The sequence below is a fragment of the Penaeus chinensis genome, chromosome 24 (genome assembly GCF_019202785.1).
Source record: "Penaeus chinensis breed Huanghai No. 1 chromosome 24, ASM1920278v2, whole genome shotgun sequence".
Taxonomy (NCBI): Eukaryota; Metazoa; Arthropoda; class Malacostraca; order Decapoda; family Penaeidae; genus Penaeus; species Penaeus chinensis.
The window spans coordinates 25,871,001-25,895,493 of NC_061842.1; the positions used below are offsets into that span (position 1 = coordinate 25,871,001).

At 52.3% G+C, this 24,493-nt stretch overlaps 1 protein-coding gene across 10 annotated transcripts in view; it reads left to right on the plus strand.

The window, feature by feature from the left end:
• LOC125038191 (rap guanine nucleotide exchange factor 2-like) overlaps window positions 1–24,493 on the plus strand; it is a 242,104-nt gene that overhangs the window by 192,551 nt on the left and 25,060 nt on the right. The window contains exon 1 of one of the 10 annotated variants that reach the window (XM_047631587.1): window positions 13,854–14,619. The exons of the other annotated variants lie outside the window; for them this stretch is intronic. The gene's annotated coding sequence lies outside the window, so the exon portion shown is untranslated. Of the gene's footprint in view, window positions 1–13,853; window positions 14,620–24,493 lie in introns of those variants that run through there. 10 annotated transcript variants of the gene reach the window in all.

Below are 24,493 nucleotides of genomic sequence, written 5' to 3' on the forward strand. Positions count from 1 at the left end.
ACGTACAGAGTTCACCTGGGCGTATGTAGCACAGCCCCCTTACCAGACCTCGTCCCTACCCAGATCCTAATACCATCCCTCTCCCCTCCCTTCTTCTTCCCATCCCTCCACTCCCCTTCCGCTTCCTTTCCCTTCCCTCTCCTCCCCTTTCCTCCCCTCCCCTTCCATTCCCCCCCCCTCCTCTCCTCCCACACTCACCCTCAACCCTTCTTCCATTCCCTCCCTCCTTTGCCCTTCCCCCTCACCGTTCTCCTCATTCCCTCCCCTTCCTTCCCCTTCCTTCCACTCCCCTCATCCTCCATCCCTCCCCATCGCCTCCATTCCTTCCTTCCCACACCATTCCCAACCCCTGCTCTCCCCCTGTCCCAACGCCTTGAGGCAACCCGTGGCCATTCATGCTACAGGGCCCTGAACCCCTGCAGCCACTGACCTTTCGCAGGATATATGGAAAGGAGTGCGGGCGGGCCTTGGGACGATGGCAAAACCTCTCCTGCAAATTGGGTATGCAACAGCGCGTGGCAAAGATCAACATCTGGCGAAAGTCCCCGCGTGGAAAATGCTGAATTAATTTCCCCAGGAGGGCGATGTGAACCTCGCCGCCCGCGCCGTCCGCCTCTTCTCTTCCCATCCTCCTGCGCCTCCTCTGCCTGTTTCCCCTCCCCCTCCTTTGGTGGTGGCTGCTCGTTTTCTTCTTTCTCTTCCTCTTCCTCTTCCACTCAATCCCCTTAGTCTTCTGCCTCTTCCTCTTCTTTATCCTTTTGTTCATCTTCCCATCACTACTACAGCCATCCTCCTCCTCCTCCTCCTCCTCCTCCTCCCTTCTCTCCTCCTTCCTCCTCCTTCTCCTCCTCCTCCTCCTCCTCCTCCTCCTCCTCCTCCTCCTCCTCCCTTCTCTCCTCCTCTCCTCCTCCTCCTCCTCCTCCCTTCTCTCATCCTTCCTCCTCCTTCTCCTCCTCCTCCTCTCCTCCTCCTCCTCCTCCTCCTCCTTCCTCCTCGTCTTCCTCCTCCTCCTTCCTGCTCCTCCCTCCCCTCTAGGGAACAAGAAAGGGTGGCCGGGAAGGGAAAGGAGCAAATTGGAGCGAGAGGGGAAAGGCGGGACGAAGAAAGCGAGGGAAGACTGAACAAGGCAAATAGGGGAGCTGGGACACAAAGGGAGAGAGGGCGATGGACGGAGAACGAAGTGGGAATTTGAGAAAAGGAGGAGGGAAAGCTTGGAGACGCAGAGGAGGAGCAGGAGAACGTGAAAGCGCCAGGAGGAGGAGGTTAAGGGAGAAGAAAAAAACAAAAAACAAAGAAAGAAAGAAAATGGACGAATGGAGGATGGAAGGGAAGAGTTGAACCAGGGATCTTTTTCCTGGAAAAGTAGTACATTTTAAGGTGTTCAATCGCCAGTGTTGCTGTCTAATTGACACGTATAATCAGGAACATCACAGTGTCATTAAGGTCGTTTATTGCTTGGCCTGCCGAAAGGGAAGTGCGGAGAGGGGAATTTTGGCTCAAATTTCCTGCGTGGAGTTATCGCCGAAAATGTATTTTTATTTATTTTTCTGTATTATTATTGTTTTTTTTTTTTAGCTTATTGTTTTATTCACCTACGTCACGTAAATTTGATACGAATCTCCATATTCTCTCCTGTTTTCCCCCCGATTTCGTTTTTCTTTTTCTTTTCCTCTTTTTCTTTTCAAAAATAAATTCTCCCCGAAATGGCAATGAAACTGACTTATTCAAGAGAACTTTGATGTTAATGGAAAGTGCATTCCTCGGTGTGAGTGTATAATGCACTTAGCCGAATAATGCTATGTATTACCAGCCGTCGAAATGCCATACAGTTAACTTTAAGCAATTTGCAAAGTTGCGTCATCAGATTGATGTGTCGACGCGCATCGTTAATAGTTGCGGAGTGCGCTGCCGTGAATTTCATTTCTTGTTTACACTATTTCGGTTCAGAATGTGAAGCATGATTTGGTGTAGTTTTCGCCTTTGCATGGATGGTTGATTCGAGTTACGTGCTTCGTGCATTTCTGAGGAATTGCGTTTTGTTGCTGTCATGTGCTGTGCAATAATAAAGAGGAGTATTTTTACGGATCTCTTGCTCTGTACACGTTGCGGCGATTGAAAATTATTGGGTTGCCACGCGAAGTTAAGGTTCCAGGTAATGAAATTTGGAGGGTCGCTTCCGTAGACTTTTGTCACCGTCTGCCGCCGTTCCATGCCTTTATCAGTCTCTCCGTATCCTTTATTGGACTTTCCTCGCGATTCTCTCTGTTGTCTCCCCTTCAGACATTGCTCTTCCCAGACTTTGGTTTTCCTCTCTCTCTCTCTCTCTCTCTCTCTCTCTCTCTCTCTCTCTCTCTCTCTCTCTCTCTCTCTCTCTCTCTCTCTCTCTCTCTCTCTCTCTACCACCTTTCATTTACTCCTTTGCTCCCTGCCCGCTACGCTTCTTCCCAATTATCTTCCATAGCCTATCATTTCCTGTTTCCTCACCCCCCCTTCCTCCCATTTTGTAGATTTTTTCCCTTTTTTCCGTTTTTTTATTTTCTTTGTATCTTTTCTTTTCATTTGTTTCCCCCCCTTTTTTTTTTGTCTTTTCTGTTCCTTTGTTTTCCCTTTTTTTTGTCTTTTCTTTCTTTTTTCTTTGATTTTTACTACTCCCGCTCACTCGCGCCGGTTCTGCCTCCGTCGGGAATGCCTCCCCAAGTAATTGTCGTTTCCAAAGGGCGCCGCTTGCGATCGGAGGAGATATCGACTCGCGGAACCGACGTCGAGAGCGGAGCCACGTACGTCGCACCCCCCCCCTTACCTTCCCCTCCCCTCCCCTCCCCTCCCCTCCATTCCTCTTCCCTCCCCTCCTCTCCATTCCTCTTCCCTACCTTCCCTCTCCCTTCCTTCTCCCTTCCCCTTTCTTCTATTCGACGGCTGCAAGCGCGGAGGGCAAATTGATACATGTTCATATTTCTCTTTTCTCCTTTCGCACGAGGATAGATGGAGATAGGGAGGGGGGAGAGGGGGGAGAGGGGGCGCGGTAACTGATGTATATTTTTGCCTTTTTTCTTTTTTTTTATTTATTTATTTATTTTTCGATTTCCTTTTTTTTCTTTTTTTTTCTTTTTTTTCCTACGTGTTTTTGGGAAGCGGAATGATATAAACATTAACGCAGTCGCGGAGGCCTTATCAAATTTTGCTTGCACGCGTCGCACCGGGAAAAAAAAAAAAAAAAAAAAAAAAAAAAAAAAAACGTGTCGAGGCCAATTCAATTAGCGGCGGCGCGAACCATCATGGAAATTACGACGCTGTATCAACGATTATTCATAATTGTACATCGCCTTCATTTGCTTCAGCTGGAGAGAGATGGAGGAGGGAGAGACAGAGAGAGAAACGGATAGATAGATAGATAGAAACACAGAGAGATGGCAGATAGAGATGAATAAACAAAGAGAGAGAGAGAGAGAGAGAGAGAGAGAGAGAGAGAGAGAGAGAGAGAGAGAGAGAGAGAGAGAGAGAGAGAGAGAGAGAAGCAGAGGGAGATAGAAAGACTGCGGAGGAATAGGTCGATGGGAAGGCGAGAGACGGAGAAACAGAAAGCGGTTGCGAGTAGGAAGGAGGTGAAAGGTGGAGGGGAAAGGGGGGGGGGGGGGAGTCGGCAGGTTTTATTTTTGGTTTGCATTAATTTTTCTCTCTTTTTTTTTTTTTTTTTTTTTTTTTTTTTTTTTTTGATATTTCTTTCGTTTCTTCCATACAAGTTCCTTGTTGTTCTTGTGTTTATGGGGGTTCATCATCTCCATTTAGGGATAGGTGACGCCCATAACATACCTTTTTCTCTCTTCTCACTCTCTTTATTCCTTCTTCCTTCCCTAATTCTCCTTCCTAATTCTCCCTCCTTCCTCCCCTTCCTTCTTCCCCATCTCCCCCTTTCCCTCCTAGGAAGTGAAAGAAATTACACACTCAAAAAAAAGAAGAAAAAAAAGGAGACAAACGCCCATTTTGTGAAAGGAGAAAAATAAGTCAGAGTGAAGAGCGCTAAGCAGAGGAAGCAGCGGAGCGGGAGGGGACCAGAGGGAGAGGGGGGGAAGGGGAGAGGTGGGGGGGCGCTGTGAACTGATGTGGACAAGGTAAGGGGAGTTTGAGAAGTTCCTGTAGGAAATTGAAAATCACTAGAGAGAGAGAGAGGGAGTGAGGGAAGGGAAGGGAGAGAGAGACGGGGGGAGGAGGAGGGAGGGAAGGGAGGGAGGGAGAGAGGGAGGGAAGGAAAGATAGAGAGAAAAAAAGGGAGATGAGGGAGGAAGAGAGACAGTAGAAACAGGGAGATGGAAGAGGAAGATTGAGAGAGAGGAAGAAAGGCTTGGGAGAGGGAGGGAAAGAAAGGGAGATAGGGAGAGAAGTGGTAAGAGGGGACGGTAGAGGGAAACGTAGGGAGAGAGGGGCGAGGAAGATGAGGAAGAAAAGGGTAAAGCGAAAGAGAGAAAGAGGAAAAAGGGACGAGAGGGAAGGAGGGATAGAAAGGGGGCGAAGGCGAGGGAACGAACCAGAGGCACATCGGTGACAAGAAAATGGCATCCTGAGTCTATGTTCTTTTTCGTTTTTTCGTTTTTTCCTTCTTTCTCTTATTTTTTCATCATTTCTTTCATTCCTTATCGCCCCCGTCCCTTGTATGAACTAATTTTTTGGCGGAAAATTATACCAGGCATTGTGTGCCTGATGTATTCCATTGTGCCGTGTATATATGGGCGAGGAGGGGGCAGGGGAGAGGAGAGAGGAGCGAGGGGAGGGGAGGAGAGGAGGAGAGAAGAAGAGAAGAAGAAAGAGGAGAGAGGAGCGGGGGTAGGGGAGGAAAGGAGAGAGAGAGAAGGGAGAGAAAAAGGGGGTCACGCAGAGGCTGTGTGTAAAAGACGGGTTGGGAGGAAGGAGAGGAGGGATGGAGAAAGGGCGAGAACGGAGAAGGGAGAGAGGGAGTTTGGAAAGACGGGAGAGGAGGGATGAGATGGAAGAAGGTAGGGAGGGACGGAGGGAAGGACGGGGTTGCCTCGAGGGGAACAGGAAGAGAATGAGGGAGGATATTGACTGAAAGAGGGAGGGAGGGAAAGAAAGTGTCTTAAGGGAGGGGGGATCCTCGAAAGGTGAAGAGACAGAGGGAGATAGGAAGGGAGAGGAAGCGAGGGTGGGAGGCAGAGGGTAAGGGATGGAGGGAGGGAGGGACGGAGGGTTGGAGAAAGGGGGAGAAAGGGGAGGGAGGGAGCGAGAGACGGAAGGAGGGACAGAGAGAGGGTCGGAGTGAGGGAGAGGGAAGGAGGGAGGGAGGGAGGGAGTGAGAGGGAGGGAGGGAGGGAGGGAGGGAGGGAGGGAGGGAGGGAGGGAAGGAGGGAGGGAGAGGTAGGATCTCGAGCCTGGAAGTGATGTCATAGGATAATGAAGGTCCGGGCGACCAGCGGTAAAAGATACGGGAGGCGGAAAATGATGAGGAAATGGAGAAAATTGATGGAGTTATTTGCTTGTTTGTTTGTTCGAGGAATGAGAAAAAAAAGAAGGATTTTGTGTTTTCCTATTACCTTATGTTTCTTTTCCTCTCCTCGTCCTCTTTCCTCCCCGTCCTCCCTCTCCTCCTCCTCCTCCTCCTCCACCAACACCACCACCACCACCACCACCACCACCACCACCTTCTCCCCCCCCCCCCCACGTTTCTATTTTCTTTTCTTTTTTTTCTGTGTTCCAATTTCTCTCTTTCTCTCTCTTTTTTTTTTATTTGGCCGCAAACACCGCCGTCGCGAGCCATTAAGAGCGCGCGTTTCATCAAAGCCGCTTCTCGTTTTCATTAGCCGGAGTAGTTCATTTGGGCGTTTATGATGAGCTGACTCGGGAATCTCAACTTTACAACGCCCGCGGAATGATGGGTGGTTCGGACGCCCACCCGCCCGCCCACCCGCCCACCTTCATTCTACCTTCACCCTCTCTTCTTCCTCGTTCTCTTCTTCTTCCTCGTTCTCTTCTTCTTCCTCGTTCTCTTCTTCTTCGCTCTCTTCTTCTTCATCTTCTTCTTCTTCTTCTTCTTCTTCTTCTTCATCATCCCCCACACTTTCCTGCTAATTTCGACTCTCCTAAATTCTCCTCACGCTTTCCTCATTTTCTTTCTTTTTTTCATTTTTTTTTTTTTTTCTTACCGATTTTCTCCCTACTGCTAACCTTCTAACCATTTCTCTCTCCTTTTTTTTACGGATTTTATATTCTTCCTCTTCTTCTCTGCCTCCCACACCCCTCTTCTTCGTTTCTTTCCTTTATTCCTCCTCCTCTCTCTTTCTGCTCCCCCCCCCCCCCTCCGCTCAATCGCTGCCCCTTTTCCCTTTCCTCACCCATTCTCTTAACGCATTGTCCTCACCCATTCTCTTCACCCATTTTCCTATTTCTCTTACCTCTTATGTAGAAGACCGCGCGGGTTGTATGGATGTAGGGGGTAGGAGAGTGGGAGGAGAGGAGGGGAGAGGGGGAGTAGGAGGAGAGGGGAGAGGGGGATAGAGGAGGAGGTAGGAGAGTGGGAGGAGAGGGGAGAGGGGGAGTAGGAGGAGAGAGAGGGGAGGGAGAAGAAGAGAGAGGGGCGAGTCGGAAGTCAGAGCGGAGCTAGGGAAGAGGGGTATGGGGGAATTGAAGAGTAGAGAGAGGGGAGAAGGGGGGGAGTGGGGTGGGGAGGGAGGGAGGGGCGTTGGAGAGGAGTGGAAGCCTTTCTTTGGGCGGAGGGAGCAGCGAGGGCGCTTTGCCGGCGAATTGATGGAGAAGCCCCCCCGGGGTGGCTTAATTCCGCAACAAAGCTCGTTAGTTTGTGATGGGTGATGGGGGAGGTGAGGGGGGAGGGGAGGTGAGGGCGGGGGGGGGTCGAAGCGGTGCGGCCGTCGAAGAGGAATGGCGAGAGGATTGGGGGGGATTAGGGGGAGGGAAGGAGAGGGAGGGGGAGGGGAAGGGGGAAGGGGTTTGAGATTTGAGTTGGGGTTTGTCTTGAGGGAAAAAAAAAAAAATGAGGTAGGTGTGTGGTAGTGTGGTTGGGTATAAGAAGCGGGATTTAGTGGTTGTACTTTTAATGGTTTTAGAGAGTATGGGTATGGTAGTACTTCGTTGTAATTTGAAAGATGTAGATATGATTAGTATTGTAGTATTGGGGTTCTGCTATGGAAATGAATTCAAAGCGGAAGGAACGGGGCTAATAGTTGCAGCCATTGATATCGCGATGGTTATATAAAGGGGGTCGTGATTCTGTCGCTGAAAAAGAGAATGCAAGAATATCTACAAGAACATCCGTTATACGCTAAGCATTGAGGTTGATTCAAGCATCTTCGCTGAACGAGATGAACGGCGATTCAACTCTCCTTTTCTCTTTGTTTCCTTTCTTTTTTTTCTTTTTTTCTTTTTATATTTCTTGTTAGCCATAAAGCCCCTCTCATTATTTCGTGTATAAGGTTGCTCTGTCTGTGATAACATGCCTTTCAACCTCGGTCTCGGAAGTGACGAGGCACGCTGATGAAGAGAGATAAAGAGGAGGAGGAGGAGGAGGAGGAGGAGGATAATAATAATAATGGTGGTGATGGTGATGATGGTGGTGAACGTGATGATGGGGTGGTGGTGATGGTGAAGGTGATGATGTGGTGGTGGTGGTGGTGATTATGGTAATTCTCCGTATTATCTCCTTCGAGGGGCGGGCTCGACAACCGAATGGCAACATTGTGTATTCTTTAATCTAGTGAGAGTTAATGAAATACACAGGGACTTGAAGGAAGTAAAAGAAGAAAGAGGAGAATAAAGAAAGAAAGATCAGGGAAGAGAGAGAGAGAGAGAGAGAGAGAGAGAGAGAGATGAAGAGCAGGGAAGAGAGAGAGAGCGAGAAAGATCAGGGAAGAGAGAGAGATATATAGAGGAAGAGAATGGAAGAGAGAGAGAGAGAGAGAGAGAGAGAGAGAGAGAGAGAGAGAGAGAGAGAGAGAGAGAGAGAGAGAGAGAGAGAGAGGGGCTGACTATGCAGAAGGGCTGTCCATATAACATAATAATGAATGCTTCCCTGACACTGGGCGTAGCGGCAGGTCTCCTTTAAGCTCAGGACTGCACACTTTACGTCGCGATCGCTATATTGTGTCTTGCACTAACGACCCTTTCCCATTCCTACTCGTCTTCGGGTCGCCCTCTCCTTTCTTTCTTTTCTCTCTCTCTCTCTCTCTCTCTCTCTCTCTCTCTCTCTCTCTCTCTCTCTCTCTCTCTCTCTCTCTCTCTCTCTCTCTCTCTCTCTCTCTCTCTTTCGTTTTCTTTTAGCTCTCTATGTGTCTCGTTTTCTCTTTTTCTTTCGCGTCCCTTCTCGTTGGGAGTTGATTATTCTACTTCATTCTGCTATTCTTTATTCTTCTTTATTCATCTTTTCTTCTTTAGTCTCCCTTCCTCCCGTGCCGTATTTTCCTCGGGACTTTGAAGTGGTGGGTGGACAGGTAGGGCATTATGAGGGTTAGTTTATGTCTGTTTGGTTTAAATGTTGGTCTGTGTATTTATCTATTTCTGCCTTTCGCTCGCTCGGTCTCTTCTGGTTCATTCTCTCTCTCTCTCTCTCTCTCTCTCTCTCTCTCTCTCTCTCTCTCTCTCTCTCTCTCTCTCTCTCTCTCTCTCTCTCTCTCTCTCGCACTCTTTTTCTCTCTTTCTCTCTTTCTCTCTTTGTCTCTCTCTTTCTCTCTCCTTACTTTCTCCTTCCTTCCATCCATCCTCCATCCCTCTTCCCCCTTCTCACTTTCACTCGACTCTTTTTAGATCACTCATTCCTCTACCCCCCCTACTTCCTGCTTCTATCTCTTCCGTGTTTCACTCCCCCTCCCCTCCCCTTCGCCTCTCTTCTCTCCCCCTGTTCCTGAATCTTTTGTCTAATAGTGTCCGGGAGAGTAGAAAAAGGGAGTGAGAGAGAGAAAGATAAATGGACTACTCGTGGGGTCAATTTTCAAAGTAAATTACCTGCCTTCCCATCCCAGCGTTTCCCCTCCTCCTCCCCCCCCCCCCGTCCCCCTCAACCACCTTCCCCCTCCACCTCCTCTACCTCCACCACCTTCCCCCTCCACCCTTCTCCTTCCCTCTCCACCGCCTTCGCCCTCCACCACCCTCCCCCTCCCCCGCCTTCCCCCTCTACCCCCTCTACCTCCACCTCCTCTACCTCCACCACCTTCCCTCTCCACCTCCTCTACCTCCACTTCCTGCACCTTTGCGCCCTTCCCCCGCCCTTCACAAGGTCCCCAGACAGGTGGAAAACCCCTTGGCTTGTTCAGCGCAGTGCCTCGGATCTTCTCGTCAAAATCATTGGGGGAAAAAGGGGGAGATGGGGAAGGGAAGGGAAGGGAAGGGAAGGGAAGGGAAGGGAAGGGAAGGGAAGGGAAAGAGGGTGGGAATTGAGGTAGGGGGAAGGGAAGAAAAGGGTCGAGGAAACTACCTTTGCCTTTGTCTTGGCTTGGCTTGACTTGACTTACTTTCCTAGTAAGATCCTAGTGGCAGAGGAAAGCAGGGTAGATTCAACAGGGGAAAGCAGGGTAGATTACGGCTAGGGGGGGGGGGGGTACAGGGTAAAATAGAGAAGCCTCGGTTGTTTAGGATTGTTATGCAAATTAAGAGAGAAGGTGAGGGGACTGTAGGTGTAGAAACCCGTGTCGATAGCTTGTTTTAAGGAAGTTCGGAATGAGAGAAAGAGGGGGAGGGACAGGGGAACGTGGAAGAAAGAGGGGAAGAGGAGAGGGGAATAGAGGGTGAGAGGAGGAAGAAGGGAAGGAGAGGACAAGGTGAAAGGGAAGGGGAAAAGAAAAGAGAATTGAAAGGAAGGTTAAGGAGAAAGGGAAGAGGAAGGAATAAGAGGATAAGGGGAAAGACGGGGAAGGACAAGATAAAAGGGAAGAGGAAGGAAAAAGCGAAGAAAGGGAGGTGGAAGGGAAAGAGGGGAATGAGAAGGACGGGAAAGGGCGGGGAGGAGACGCCCCTGCGAATATGAGCCTCGAATTAATCTCGGCCGGTTTATTCGTGTGGAAATTCTCGCCCAGATTACAGGTCCGTATAGTATGGAGATCCTTCCGTGAGGCTATTATTAATTTGGGATTAGCGGGCGGGCCGGGGGACCTGTCTGCGCTTGCCTCTTCGTTTCTTCTTCCTTATTTCTGCCTGTTTGTCTTTCTTTATTGGTTTTATCTCTCTCTCTCTATAGCTATCTAGCTATCTTCCGCTATTTCTTTTCTTTTTCGCTTTACTGTTTTCTCGGTCTATTCTGTTTTTACCATTAACTTCATTCTCTTTCTCTCTCTCTTTCTCTCTCTCTCTCTCTCTCTCTCTCTCTCTCTCTCTCTCTCTCTCTCTCTCTCTCTCTCTCTCTCTCTCTCTCTCTCTCTTCTCTCTCTCGCTCTTCTCTCTCTCGCTCTCTCTCTCTCTCGCTCTCTCTCTCTCTCTCTCTCTCTCTCTCTCTCTCTATCCCTCCTCGTCTCCTCTCTTTCTCTCTTCCCTCCCCCCCTTCTTCCTTCCCTCCTAAACTTGAGAGAGAAAATCAAGGAATTGGCGAGGAAGTGGAGCTCTCAGAATCCGAACGAAAAGTGATCATCGAGCCAAAGGCCTAACCGATGGGGGTTCGCTTAGGAATGTCTGCAAGGAAGGCTTGTGCAACTTTTATTAGCTGTTGCATAATTTGAGGTTTGTTTTAGATTTTTTTTTTTTTTATCTATTTTGCTTGGCTGTCTTTCTCTTTCCCTCTTTTCTTCCCTTGTCTCTTGTGTGCCGCTCGCTGTTTTTTTTTTTTTATATTTCCTCTTTGTTTTTATTTTCTCTCTCTCCCTTCAGTGTCTCTCTTCTTTCTCTTTTCCTCCCTCCGTCTTTTTTTTTTTTATCCTCCTATCTCCTCTTTTCCTCTCATTCCCTCCCTCCTTCCCCGTTCTTCTTTACTTCCCCTTCTTTTTTCTTTTCCCTCGCCACCTTCCCTCCCTCTTCTTTTCTTTCCCTCCTTCTTCCCCTCTCCTTCCCCTTTCCTTCGGTCCCCTCTCTTGATCTTTTCAGAAGGGAAATTGTAACGATCGACCTTGTCAAATATTTTTGCTTAGCGCCATTACTCCAGACGTCTGGTGGAGAAGGCTCACTGCGCTCCACATTTATCAGGGAAAATGGCCTTAGAAACACGTGTTAATTGTGGTTTCGGAAAATAATTTTGCGTTGTTATTATGTGTGTATTTATTTTGGGGAGGAAGAAGATTTTATTTTTTGTATTGTTATTCTAGATTATGGACCAAAGTCTTCCTGTGTTGTTGACTGTATTTGGATTGCTTTGTTAGTGTTGCTACCGGAGTCATTGTATATGCAGTCTTCAATCTTTAATAAGGAAAATATTGATATAAGAAGCATTGGCATAAATAAAAAGAAAAGAAAGAAAAAGGCTTCGAGAATCGTGCTTGCAACAGGTCGGTTTATTTCGACGAGGACACTTCGTAGGTCATCTTGCAACGGCGTGCATGCCGACAAGGAGCGGGAAGATATTGCAGAGATCGGTTGGTTAGCCATCTGCAGGTGAGGGATCGGGGGGGGGGGGGGGAGATAGACAGTTACCACACTCACGCGATTATGTACTTAAACTTATACATACATACACATATGCATACATACATGCATGCATACATCCATACATACTTACATACAAACTCATACAGTAGCACACACATGCACACAGACGTACCAACACTAAAAAAACTCTTGCATACAGAAGCACGCGCATACAAATTCGGACAGACAGACAGTAATAGTGAGGAAGATAGCGAGACAGAGCTTGCTCCACACAACATCTTTATAAATCCACATGCTTGTGCCTTAGTACATAATTAAGATTAATTGCCTCCTTACGGTCTTTTGTGCGAAACTTTGCCTTAAAAGGAGGTTATTGTACACTTGTCTGCGACGGAGATCCCATTGTGGAGAAGGAGGAGGAGGAGGATGAGGAGGAGAGGAGGAAAGGAGGGGGAGCAGGAGGAGGAGGAGGAGGAGAGGAGGAGAAGGGGATCAGAAGGAGGAGGAGGAGGAGGAGTAGGAGAGAGGGGGGTGGGGGTACTCGACGTCGAAGCCATACAATGCAGCTTTTGTAGCGTATTCGCAGTCTTTGGGTGCATCATTACAAGAAGGCAAGTTACACAGCAAGAGCCCGTGCCTCTGCGAGCCTTACGGGGTACAGTTACAGGTGCAGAAGGGAATATGTGGGAATGTGTGTGTGTATTTTTGTGTAATTATATGCGTGTTTGTTTACTTGTTTACTGTATGGGGGAAGGAAGGAAGGGAGAAAGGAGCGAGAGAGAGAGAGAGAGACAGAGAGACAGAGAGAGACAGAGAGAGAGAGAGAGAGAGACAGAGAGAAAGAGAAAGAGGAAGAAAATAGCAGAAGCACTTAGAGTAACCCGAAACGCCGAGACTAGTGCGAGCAGTAGGGAGAAAACATACACACATACATACACAAACGCCGGCGATGTTTATTGGAAAACAACGAAGGGGAGGGATATGCCTACGAGGGGAGAGAGAGAGGGGAACGGACGCAGCCGGCGATAGTGAGGGGAAGAGGAGGAAAGGGAGGAGAGATGTAGAATGGTAGGAAGGAGAGGATTGGAAAAGGGGGGAAAGAGTGAGAGAGAGAGAGAGAGAAAAAAAAAGAGGAAGAGGGAGTAAAGGGAAGGGAGAGAGGAGGGAGGGAGAGAGAATGTTATTTATATGCTTCTAGGAGGGAAATTATTAGGGAAGAAAGGAAATACGGTGACCGAAGAAAAAAATGAATAAACGAATATAAATAATGAGAAGAAAATGACTGAACAAGATAAAAAAAAGAAAAAAAAGAGAAAGCACAAGAGAAAATTGACGAAGAGGGGAGAGATGGCGAAGAGGAGGGAGAGGGGGCAAAGGGGGGGGAGCCAATACCCCCGGGCCTTTCGAACAGCTTGTACACTTGTCTCGCGTAGATTAGATTTTGTCGGCATCCGGATAGGTTTGTTGTTAGGACGGCAAACCTGCGATATCCGGTCCGCTGTGGCTACCGTTGTTTGTGTGTAGGGGGGGAGGGGGGGAGGGGGGGTTCCTGCGAGTCCTACTGGGCTGCAGGAGGCGCCGAGTAGCCTCTACACCGGCGATTGCTTGGGGGGGGGGAAGGATGTCGCGGCGGGAGGGGGGGGGAGTTTGTCTCTTTCTCTTGTCTCTTTCTCTTGGTCTCTTCCTCTTGCCTGTTTCTTTCGTCTGTTTTGCTCTCTCCCTCCCTCCCTCTCTCCCTATATCCATTCTTCCCCTTCTTCCCTCCCTCCCTCCCTGGAGTCTCGTTCTCCTTTTATATTTCTTTATTTTTTCTTGTAGTAATGGTTGTCTTTTCGGTGTTTGTTTGCTATTCTCTCTGTTCTCTATCTTTATCGTGTTAGTGCTTCGCCCACCCTTCCTCGCCGTTTTATTAGTCATTCGTGCCACTCCTACCTGACTCATTCACTGTTGCTAACGCCGTTGGCTTTGCTGAGTACCTATGTACTATCCTGTTTGTACACTTCACACACACATTCTCTCTCTCTCTCTCTCTCTCTCTCTCTCTCTCTCTCTCTCTCTCTCTCTCTCTCTCTCTCTCTCTCTCTCTCTCGGTCTCGCTCTCGCTCTCTGCGAGAGGAGCAGCCGGGCGCCGGAAGCAGGGCATGGGGAGGTCCCGGGCGAGGCATCATAGTGCTGATTGTGATGATGATTTGATGGTGTGATGTTATGGTGAGCGCTGGTGCCGTGGTGAGGGTGAGGCGCGCGGTCCGCCTTCGCTCCTCGCCAGAACGGACTGGCGGTCGTCGCGGCCCGGCCCCTCGCCCTTGCGCCTCACTTCTCAGTCTCCCCTCAAACCTCTCCTCGCACGTACACACTCACACACACGAGCACGCTGGTCGTACACGGCGAGGGGAGCGGCACACACAGTGGTGCAGGCAGACGCCGAGAGGAAGGTGGTGTCATCATGCCGGCGGCTCTCGGGCTCCACCTGTGTCACGTGTAGCTGGCCTGCGTTTGGGACCTTCCAGGCGGACGCAGGGCAGACCTGTGAGCGACGTCGGCCTGCGTTAGCGTGCAGGGTGTCGCCGGGAACACGCTGGCTGGAATTGTGTGAGTGTGAAGTGGCTTAACCCGGAAACAGCCCACGACCTCTCAAGTCAAAAGTCAAAGTATGTGGAGTAGGGAGTGACTTATTGACTGGAGGGATCGTCGGCCAGGTCAACACGCCTGGGCCTCCTTGCCATCCCCTTTCCAGTGTGCCGAACGCAACCTCGCTGCCGCGTTCCATAATTGAGTGCGTTTCGCATGTAAACACTAGTGAGTGTCGATCCAATTGGCTTGTGTTAGATGCCAAGATGAAAGTGCTTTGATAATTGACTCCGTTTCCCCACGAGTAAGCCTCGCGTGTTGGAAGTGCGAGGAGCCAGCCTTTGTTTTTGATCGTGGGCAATGTGCAGATAGTGAGTGTGTGATGTAGTACGGAGCCGAGTGTCGCGACCCTAATTGACAGCCGTGAGCGAGCCGTGATCATGAGGAGCCGGAGTGAGGATTACGACTGGACCTCTTTGAATCCCAGGTGGTCATGAGGACGACTCCGCTCCGTGGCAGGTCCGAGTGGTGAGTATGACGACCGGCGGCACCAGTTGATTACCGGGGAATTGAGAGCTATTGGGACGTTATCGACCACCGGGCTTTCCCCTCGACGCACACCTACGCGACGGGGAACTTGGTGTGTGCGTGCGTGTGTGTCTGTGTCTGTCTGTCTATGACTGGGCTTGTGCATCGTCGGGAGCATAAAAGGGCACTCACACATGCGGCCATTGGCCCTTTGCGCTTTTAATTGCGGCGACGGTTGGCAGGGAGCGTGTTTTTTTCTTTTTTCTTCTTTTTTTCCTTTTTTTTATTCGCTGCTAGAGGCTCAAATCGGCCGAATACGGGTAAAGGGTGTGGGGGTGGGTGGTTGCGGGGGGGGGGGGGAGCACGACGGAACTCAGGATCTGTTTCCCCGCCTCTCGCACTTTAATTTTCACGGATTTTATGATGGAACATGGGGGTATTGCTCGCCCTCGCTTTCTCTCTTTCTCCCTCTTTATTTTTTTCTCTCCATCTCCATCTCTCTCTCTCTTTCTCTTTTTCTTTCTCTGAGTGTGTATGTGAGAGAAAGAGAGAGAGAGGAGAGAAGAATAGGAGAAAGAGGGTGGACGTAGAAAGTGTTTGTAGGGGGGGGGGGGAGTCTGTGTATGTGGGAAACATGTACGCAGAGGAAACGTGTGAGAAGTACGCAGAGGAAACGTGTGAGAAGACAGCAATTGCGACACGTTTCCTATTACGCTCCCGCCCCCATCGCTCTCTCTCTCTCGCTCTCTCGCTCTCTCTCTCTCTCTCTCTCTCTCTCTCTCTCTCTCTCTCTCTCTCTCTCTCTCTCTCTATCTCTATCTCTATCTCTATCTCTATCTCTATCTCTATCTCTCTCTCTCTCTCTCTCTCTCTCTCTCTCTCTCTCTCTCTCTCTCTTTCACTTTCACTTTCTCTTTCTCTTTAAATCTCTTCCCTCCCTTTCCCACCCTCTATAATATCCCCTTTCTCCCTCTTTCATATCTCCTCTCTCCCTCCTCTCTATCTGTTTATCTATCTATCTATCTGTTTCCTCTCCTCCATTCCACAAGAAAAGCTTGTTATCCATTGAACGGCGCCAAGACATCCTCTCTCATCTCCAGACAAGCGAAAATAAGTTTTGAGAATGAAGTTGACGACGAAAACCGAGAGGGGGGGGGGGCGGCCTCCAACCTTCTAGCAGTCCTTTTATCGAGATGAGTCAGTCTCGTGCACTTCCGCTGTCACACGTTCATTTAAGTGTTGGTTTTCGAGTCTTCGCTTTTTTTTTTCTCTCTATCTTTTCTTTTCTTTTCTTTTGTCACCTTCCCTTGTTTTCGAGTCCCCGCTTTTTTTTTTCTCTTTCTTTTTTTTTTGTCACTTTCCCTTGTTTTCGAGTCACTGTTTGTTTTTGTTTTTTTTAAATCACCGTCTCTTTGTTTTGAGTCTGAGTCACTTGTTTATAGAGCTTCCGTCACTTGTCTCAAGTTACTGTTACTTTCGGGTGGATATCACTTGTTGAAAGTCTTTAGAAAGTCATCGTCACTTGTTTTGTATAAAGTCCCCGGTATTTATATTAGATAACTGCCACTTGTTGTGAGTCAGCCCCACCTCGCAAGTCGCTGACTATTCCAGAAAGGATGAATTCTGTAGCGTCGCTCAGATGGCCGGGCTGATCTTATTGACCAAAAGAGGAGGGAGAGAGACAGTTTAATTGTCCTGAGCAAACCCGAGTCTTGGCCTTGCTGGAGGCAGACGTTTTCGTGGGGAGGAGAGGGAGAGAGAAGAATAGAGAGGAGAGGAAGAGAGAGCAAGAGATAGAAAGAGGAGGATAGGGGAGGAAGGGAGGAAGAAAGAAGGATGAGAGAGAGGGAGGGAGGGAGAGGGAGATGGGAGAGAGCGTTGCACGTTGCCATAGAAACCACTAGCGGACCATAGGATGTTACCGGGAGGGTCGCCGTACTTCTCGCTCCCCGGGAAGGTGGGGAGAGAGCGAGGGGAGAGAAGGAGAGGAAAACTTGTTGGTCGTCTGGAAATATGATGGCATTGCGGTGAGGAGGGATGGAGGGAGAGGGAGAAGAGGAAGAATAAGAGTTGGAGGGAGAGGGAGGAAGGAGAGGTGGAGTTAGAGGAGAGGGAAAAAGAAAAGGGAAGAGAGATGAGAGAAGAAAGAAGAGAGAGAGAGAGAGAGAGAGAGAGAGAGAGAGAGAGAGAGAGAGAGAGAGAGAGAGAGAGAGAGAGAGAGAGAGAGAGAGAGAGAAGAGTAAAGACCATTAGCTGTCAATAGGGTACTTGATTTGTTTGTTTATTTCCCCCATTTTATTTTATGACTTGCCGTGAGGGTGAGTCATTGTTACGTCGTGTTCAGTTGTCGTTTTTTGGTAAGCTTCTTTACGTACCTGGTAACAGTGCCGTTCCATTCACTGGAGAGAAGTGGCATTTACATCCGATTTTGATTTAGTCGTGTGTGAGTTCGGGAATGGTGGGTTTTCTATGGGACAAGACATTGCGAAAGGTGCACGCAGAGAGAGAGAGAGAGAGAGAGAGAGAGGGAGGGAGGGAGAGAGAGAGAGAGAGAGAGAGAGAGAGAGAGAGAGAGAGGAGAGGAGAGAGGGAGAGGAGAGAGAGAGAGAGAGAGAGAGAGAGAGAGAGAGAGAGGAGAGAGAGAGAGAGAGAGAGAGAGAGAGAGAGAGAGAGAGAAGAGAGAGAGAGAGAGAGAGAGAGAGAGAGAGAGAGGGAGAGGGAGAGGGAGAGGAGAGGGAGAGGGAGAGGGAGAGGGAGAGGGAGAGGGAGAGGGAGAGGGAGAGGGAGAGGGAGAGGGAGAGGGAGAGGGAGAGGAGAGAGAGAGAGAGAGAGGGAGGGGGGTGGAGAGAGAGTGGAGGAGAGCGAGTGGGGGAGAGCGACCTTCGTCAGCACTACTTCCCATCGTTCTTGTAAGACCCCGTCTGGATTCATTAAGGATAGTACTGACAGCCACGCAAAGATATTCAAGAGGTCTTACCGCAGTTCGGCGGCTGGGAGTTGTTTCGCTTTTAGCCAGATCAAAGGAGGTGCATCGAGGAGAGAGAGAGAGAGAGAGAGAGAGAGAGAGAGAGAGAGAGAGAGAGAGAGAGAGAGAGAGATAGAGATAGAGATAGAGATAGAGATAGAGATAGAGATAGAGATAGAGATAGAGATAGAGATAGAGATAGAGATAGAGATAGAGATAGAGATAGAGATAGAGATAGAGAGAGAGAGAGAGAGAGAGAGAGCCGGAGACAACGAGACAGACAGAAAAACAAAGTGAGAGAGAAAGAAAGAGAAGGAGAAAGAGGAAAGAGGGAAGAGAAAGGAGCATCAATTATTGCTGGAGGGGGGCTGGTGCCTCCTTCCCTCCTTCCCTCCCTCCTTCCTTCCCTCCCCCCTCCCTCGTCCTCACTTCCTCTGGCGCTTTCCCGGTCTCGTCTTCGCATCCAGCCCCGAGCTTCTTAGCCCTCTGACCTTTGACCTCTCGCGACGGACGTGTGTGCGCCTTTGAAGAATACGATTAACGGGGAATATTGAAGTCGGTTATTCATTGCTTTTTTTTTTTTTTTTTTTGGGGGGGGGGAGTATTTAAAATGATTTTGGATTTTATGAGAAGAGGAAGGAGGAGGAGGAGGAGGAGAAATTGTCACTTTCCCTTGTTTTCGAGTCCCCGCTTTTTTTTTTCTCTTTCTCTTTAAATCTCTTCCCTCCCTTTCCACCCTCTATAATATCCCCTTTCTCCCTCTTTCATATCTCTCTCTCCCTCCTCTCTATCTGTTTATCTATCTATCTATCTGTTTCCTCTCCTCCATTCCACAAGAAAAGCTTGTTATCCATTGAACGGCGCCAAGACATCCCTCTCTCATCTCCAGACAAGCGAAAATAAGTTTTGAGAATGAAGTTGACGACGAAAACCGAGAGGGGGGGGCGGCCTCCAACCTTCTAGCAGTCCTTTTATCGAGATGAGTCAGTCTCGTGCACTTCCGCTGTCACACGTTCATTTAAGTGTTGGTTTTCGAGTCTTCGCTTTTTTTTTTCTCTTTCTCTTTAAATCTCTTCCCTCCCTTTCCACCCTCTATAATATCCCCTTTCTCCCTCTTTCATATCTCCTCTTCCTCCTCCTCGTCCCTTGTAAGCCCTTCCTCCTTCCCCCTCCCTCCTGCCCCTTCCCTCCTTCCTCCCTCCTTCCTCCTCCCTCCTCCCTCTTCCTCCTCCTCTTCCTCCTCCTCTTCCTCCTCCTCTTCCTCCTCCTCTTCCTCCTCCTCTTCCTCCTCCTCTTCCTCCTCCTCGTCCCTTGTAAGCCCTTCCTCCTTCCCCCTCCCTCCTGCCCCTTCCCTCCTTCCTTTTCACTCCTGCACCTTCCCTTCTTCCCCCTTCCCCCTCTCTCCCTCCTTCCTCCTCCCTCCTCCCTCCTCCCTCCTCCCTCCTCCCTCCTCCCTCCTCCCTCCTCCCTCCTCCCTCCTCCCTCCTCCCTCCTCCCTCCTCCCTCCTCCCTCCTCCCTCCTCCCTCCTCCCTCCTCCCTCCTCCCTCCTCCCTCCTCCCTCCTCCCTCCTCCCTCCTCCCTCCTCCCTCCTTCCTCCTCCCTCCTCCCTCCTCCCTCCTCCCTCCTTCCTCCTCCCTCCTCCCTCCTCCCTCCTCCCTCCTCCCTCCTCCCTCCTCCCTCCTCCCTCCTCCCTCCTCCCTCCTCCCTCCTTCCTCCTTCCCAGCGGCTCCTTGCAAGACGCTAAGCGGGTGTAAGCGTCCTCTTAGCCGAGGTTATGACTCGCGTGGCGGCTTCGAGCATACAGTGGTCTCTGCGTAAATGGACTTCGCCCGCCTCTGTAATGGCTTTGTTTTGGTCCCCGCCCGTCGGTTGGTTACGCGTGCCTCGCCATATGTTGCAATATGTTTACCAATGGCATGTGAATTGGCATGCATATTGGCTTACTCGAGCATGCAAGGTCACGGGCGAGACAAACGTTTTCCCAACGTTCCTCGCCAACGTTCTCAAGGTCACGCTGCCCAGGAAGGAGACACGAGATAGCGATCATTCAACCTTTTTCCTTTCCCCGAATTCTGTCGTGGTCGTGGCCGTCCGGCTTTCCCCTCTTCCCGCCGTTATTGCTGTGATTGCCTCCCTTTTACGCCTTTTCTACAGCCCCTTCCGCCCTCCCCCCCTCCCCCGCCCGTAATCCCCACCACAGCGTAAATCTAGCTTTGGCCCCGTAATGTCCCCGGCCCGGAGCGCCGCCATTCCTTCGTGGCGATGGTGTCTTGATGGTTCGTGCGGCGACGTGGCACGCCTTCGTGCCTCGTCGTCTGATGGGTCCTCAGTGGTCGTCCCGCATGTTTTCCGGTGGTCGTGGGAGGAGGTCGGTGGGAGGTAAGCGCGAGGGGCGGGAGGTGGCCGCGTGAGCGTGGGTGTGGTCGTACCATCTCCATCTGGATCGATCCCCAGCTTTGGCGCGGACAGAGCGCTGAGGGACCGCGGGCGACAGCACCGGTGGCAGGGCGCGTCGATGCCTGCATGCACGCCGCCGTCGGAGGCCGAGCGATCGGGCTTCGCGAACCGACGGGGCTCTCGCGGCAAGGGCGGGCCGTCGGTGTTACGCCGGAAGCAGCGATTCGGGAGGCGATGGAGCTGCGTGAGGTCGCCCCCGCACGCACTTCGACCGGAGAGGAATGGAACACCCACTCCGCCCGTCATTAGGGGAGGGCGGGGACGTCGCGACAAAGTCCCTTCCTTGAGTCGCTGGTCGGAGGCGTGGCCCCGAGGCGAAGGCAATGGCCTGTCCCGCGCCTAATAGACGGCGACAATGAATGCTGATGGGCTGATACTCGCCTGAATAAATGAGTGCGGTGGGCGCGAGGGCGTGGCAGAGGGAGGGGCGGGGGGCACCGGGGAAGAGTTGAGGATCCGCCAGGAGAGGAAGGGAAAAGAGCAAGGTAAGGGGCAATGGGAGCAGCTTGGCCGATAATGGGAGGAGAGGTGTCTCGGGGATTGAGGGGAGACGCGTGATCGGAGGAGAGAAGAGCGAGGGGAAAGAGGAGGAGGAAGAGGAGGGAAGAAGGCGGGGCGGCGGAGGAAGGTGGAAAGGGGAAAGATAGTCTAAAGAGGAGTGAGAGACGGCGGAGGGCGTGCGGCGAGAGGAAGGGCGGCGTGGCTGAGGGAAACTTCCATAGCAGCTCCGGACTCGACGTCCTTGACACTGCAGCTGCTATTGTGCAAGGCCGTGCACACGTAACGGCTCGCCCTGTGCACCACACTCATCTACACCAGCATGTACTCCCTCGCCTCTACAGTGTGTTTGCCTGTGTACTTGAATGCTCTCATTGTTGCAGCCATTATTGCACACGCACACGCACACGCACACGCACACGCACACGCACACGCACACGCACACGCACACGCACACGCACACGCACACGCACACGCACACGCACACGCACACGCACACGCACACGCACACGCACACGCACACGCACACGCACACGCACACGCACACGCACACGCACACGCACACGCACACGCACACGCACACGCACACGCACACGCACACGCACACGCACACGCACACGCACACGCACACGCACACGCACACGCACACGCACACGCACACGCACACGCACACGCACACGCACACGCACACGCACACGCACACGCACACGCACACGCACACGCACACGCACACGCACACGCACACGCACACGCACACGCACACGCACACGCACACGCACACGCACACGCACACGCACACGCACACGCACACGCACACGCACACGCACACGCACACGCACACGCACACGCACACGCACACGCACACGCACACGCACACGCACACGCACACGCACACGCACACGCACACGCACACGCACACGCACACGCACACGCACACGCACACGCACACGCACACGCACACGCACACGCACACGCACACGCACACGCACACGCACACGCACACGCACACGCACACGCACACGCACACGCACACGCACACGCACACGCACACGCACACGCACACGCACACGCACACGCACACGCACACGCACACGCACACGCACACGCACACGCACACGCACACGCACACGCACACGCACACGCACACGCACACGCACACGCACACGCACACGCACACGCACACGCACACGCACACGCACACGCACACGCACACGCACACGCACACGCACACGCACACGCACACGCACACGCACACGCACACGCACACGCACACGCACACGCACACGCACACGCACACGCACACGCACACGCACACGCACACGCACACGCACACGCACACGCACACGCACACGCACACGCACACGCACACGCACACGCACACGCACACGCACACGCACACGCACACGCACACGCACACGCACACGCACACGCACACGCACACGCACACGCACACGCACACGCACACGCACACGCACACGCACACGCACACGCACACGCACACGCACACGCACACGCACACGCACACGCACACGCACACGCACACGCACACGCACACGCACACGCACACGCACACGCACACGCACACGCACACGCACACGCACACGCACACGCACACGCACACGCACACGCACACGCACACGCACACGCACACGCACACGCACACGCACACGCACACGCACACGCACACGCACACGCACACGCACACGCACACGCACACGCACACGCACACGCACACGCACACGCACACGCACACGCACACGCACACGCACACGCACACGCACACGCACACGCACACGCACACGCACACGCACACGCACACGCACACGCACACGCACACGCACACGCACACGCACACGCACACGCACACGCACACGCACACGCACACGCACACGCACACGCACACGCACACGCACACGCACACGCACACGCACACGCACACGCACACGCACACGCACACGCACACGCACACGCACACGCACACGCACACGCACACGCACACGCACACGCACACGCACACGCACACGCACACGCACACGCACACGCACACGCACACGCACACGCACACGCACACGCACACGCACACGCACACGCACACGCACACGCACACGCACACGCACACGCACACGCACACGCACACGCACACGCACACGCACACGCACACGCACACGCACACGCACACGCACACGCACACGCACACGCACACGCACACGCACACGCACACGCACACGCACACGCACACGCACACGCACACGCACACGCACACGCACACGCACACGCACACGCACACGCACACGCACACGCACACGCACACGCACACGCACACGCACACGCACACGCACACGCACACGCACACGCACACGCACACGCACACGCACACGCACACGCACACGCACACGCACACGCACACGCACACGCACACGCACACGCACACGCACACGCACACGCACACGCACACGCACACGCACACGCACACGCACACGCACACGCACACGCACACGCACAGCACACGCACACACACACGCACACACACACGCACACACACACGCACACACACACGCACACACACACGCACACACACACGCACACACACACGCACACACACACGCACACACACACGCACACACACACGCACACACACACGCACACACACACGCACACACACACGCACACACACACGCACACACACACGCACACACACACGCACACACACACGCACACACACACGCACACACACACGCACACACACACGCACACACACACGCACACACACACGCACACACACACGCACACACACACGCACACACAGACGCGCACACACATTCTCTCTCTCTCTTTTCTCTCTCTAATTTCTCTTTCTCATGCTTCACTCTCTCTGCCTCCTACACACAACCGCTGGAAGAAGGGAAACGGTACTCCTGTTTACGCTGGAAGCACCCGGGGACCCGCCGCTACTTCCACATTTCTGTGCCGGACGCTCACGTGAAAAGAAATCTCGCGAGGGTTTTTGTAAGGATTTGTAAACACGCGGGGGAGATGCGGCCGGGTAAACAAGCCCTAACGCGCCGCCACGCTGTTTCGGGTTGGACCGCTCACCGGGGGGGGGGGGGGGGTAGTGGGAACGAAAACGGTAGGAGGTTCGCAGGTTGATAAGAACGGAGAGGGAGAGGAAAGGGAAATGAAAACGGTGTGAAGCGTAGACAGGGAACGCAGGTAGACAGGAGGAGAGAGAGAGAGAGAGAGAGAGAGAGAGAGAGAGAGAGAGAGAGAGAGAGAGAGAGAGAGAGAGAGAGAGAGAGAGAGAGATACAAACACACTCAGCACAAGTCAAAGGCAAGGTGAAGACTTAATTGGATAAAGAGAGAGGAAGAGGGGCTAGCAGATTAGGGGCTAGGGGCGCGGGGAAGGGGAAGGGGAAGGGGAAGGGACAGGAAGGTGCATAGTCGCATACACTGAGCGTGAAAGGGGATGTACTCGGATGTACGCGGGGAAGAGAGAGGGACCAAACTGGTTAGGGAAAGTACGGCTGGGAAGCGGACGGAAGAGGAAGAGGAGGAGGAAGAGGTGAGAAAGAAGAAGAAGGAAGGGCGAGGTACAGGTCAGGAAAGCGAGGAGGAAGGAAGGGAGATTAAGGAGGAGTAGGAAGCTCGTGAACCGGGATGGAAGGGGCGAGGATCAGGAAGGAAGAGAGGGTGGGAAGGGGGGAGGGAGAGAAGAGGGGAGTGGAGGGGGGGAGGAAGAGAAGAGGGGAGGGGGGAGGAGGGAGGAAAGGAAGGGTTAGTCCGCCTCGCCCCGAAAAGGGGAGGGAGTCTGTGCCTTGGGGGCTGCGGGGAGCAGCGGCCGAGTGCGAGCCGAGAGGCGTAACGCTTCCCTTCGCGTTGAGGCCGAGACGAAGTACACTGCAGGAAGAGCAAAAGGATGGAGAGGGGGGGGGGGGGGGCATGGACTCTCTATTA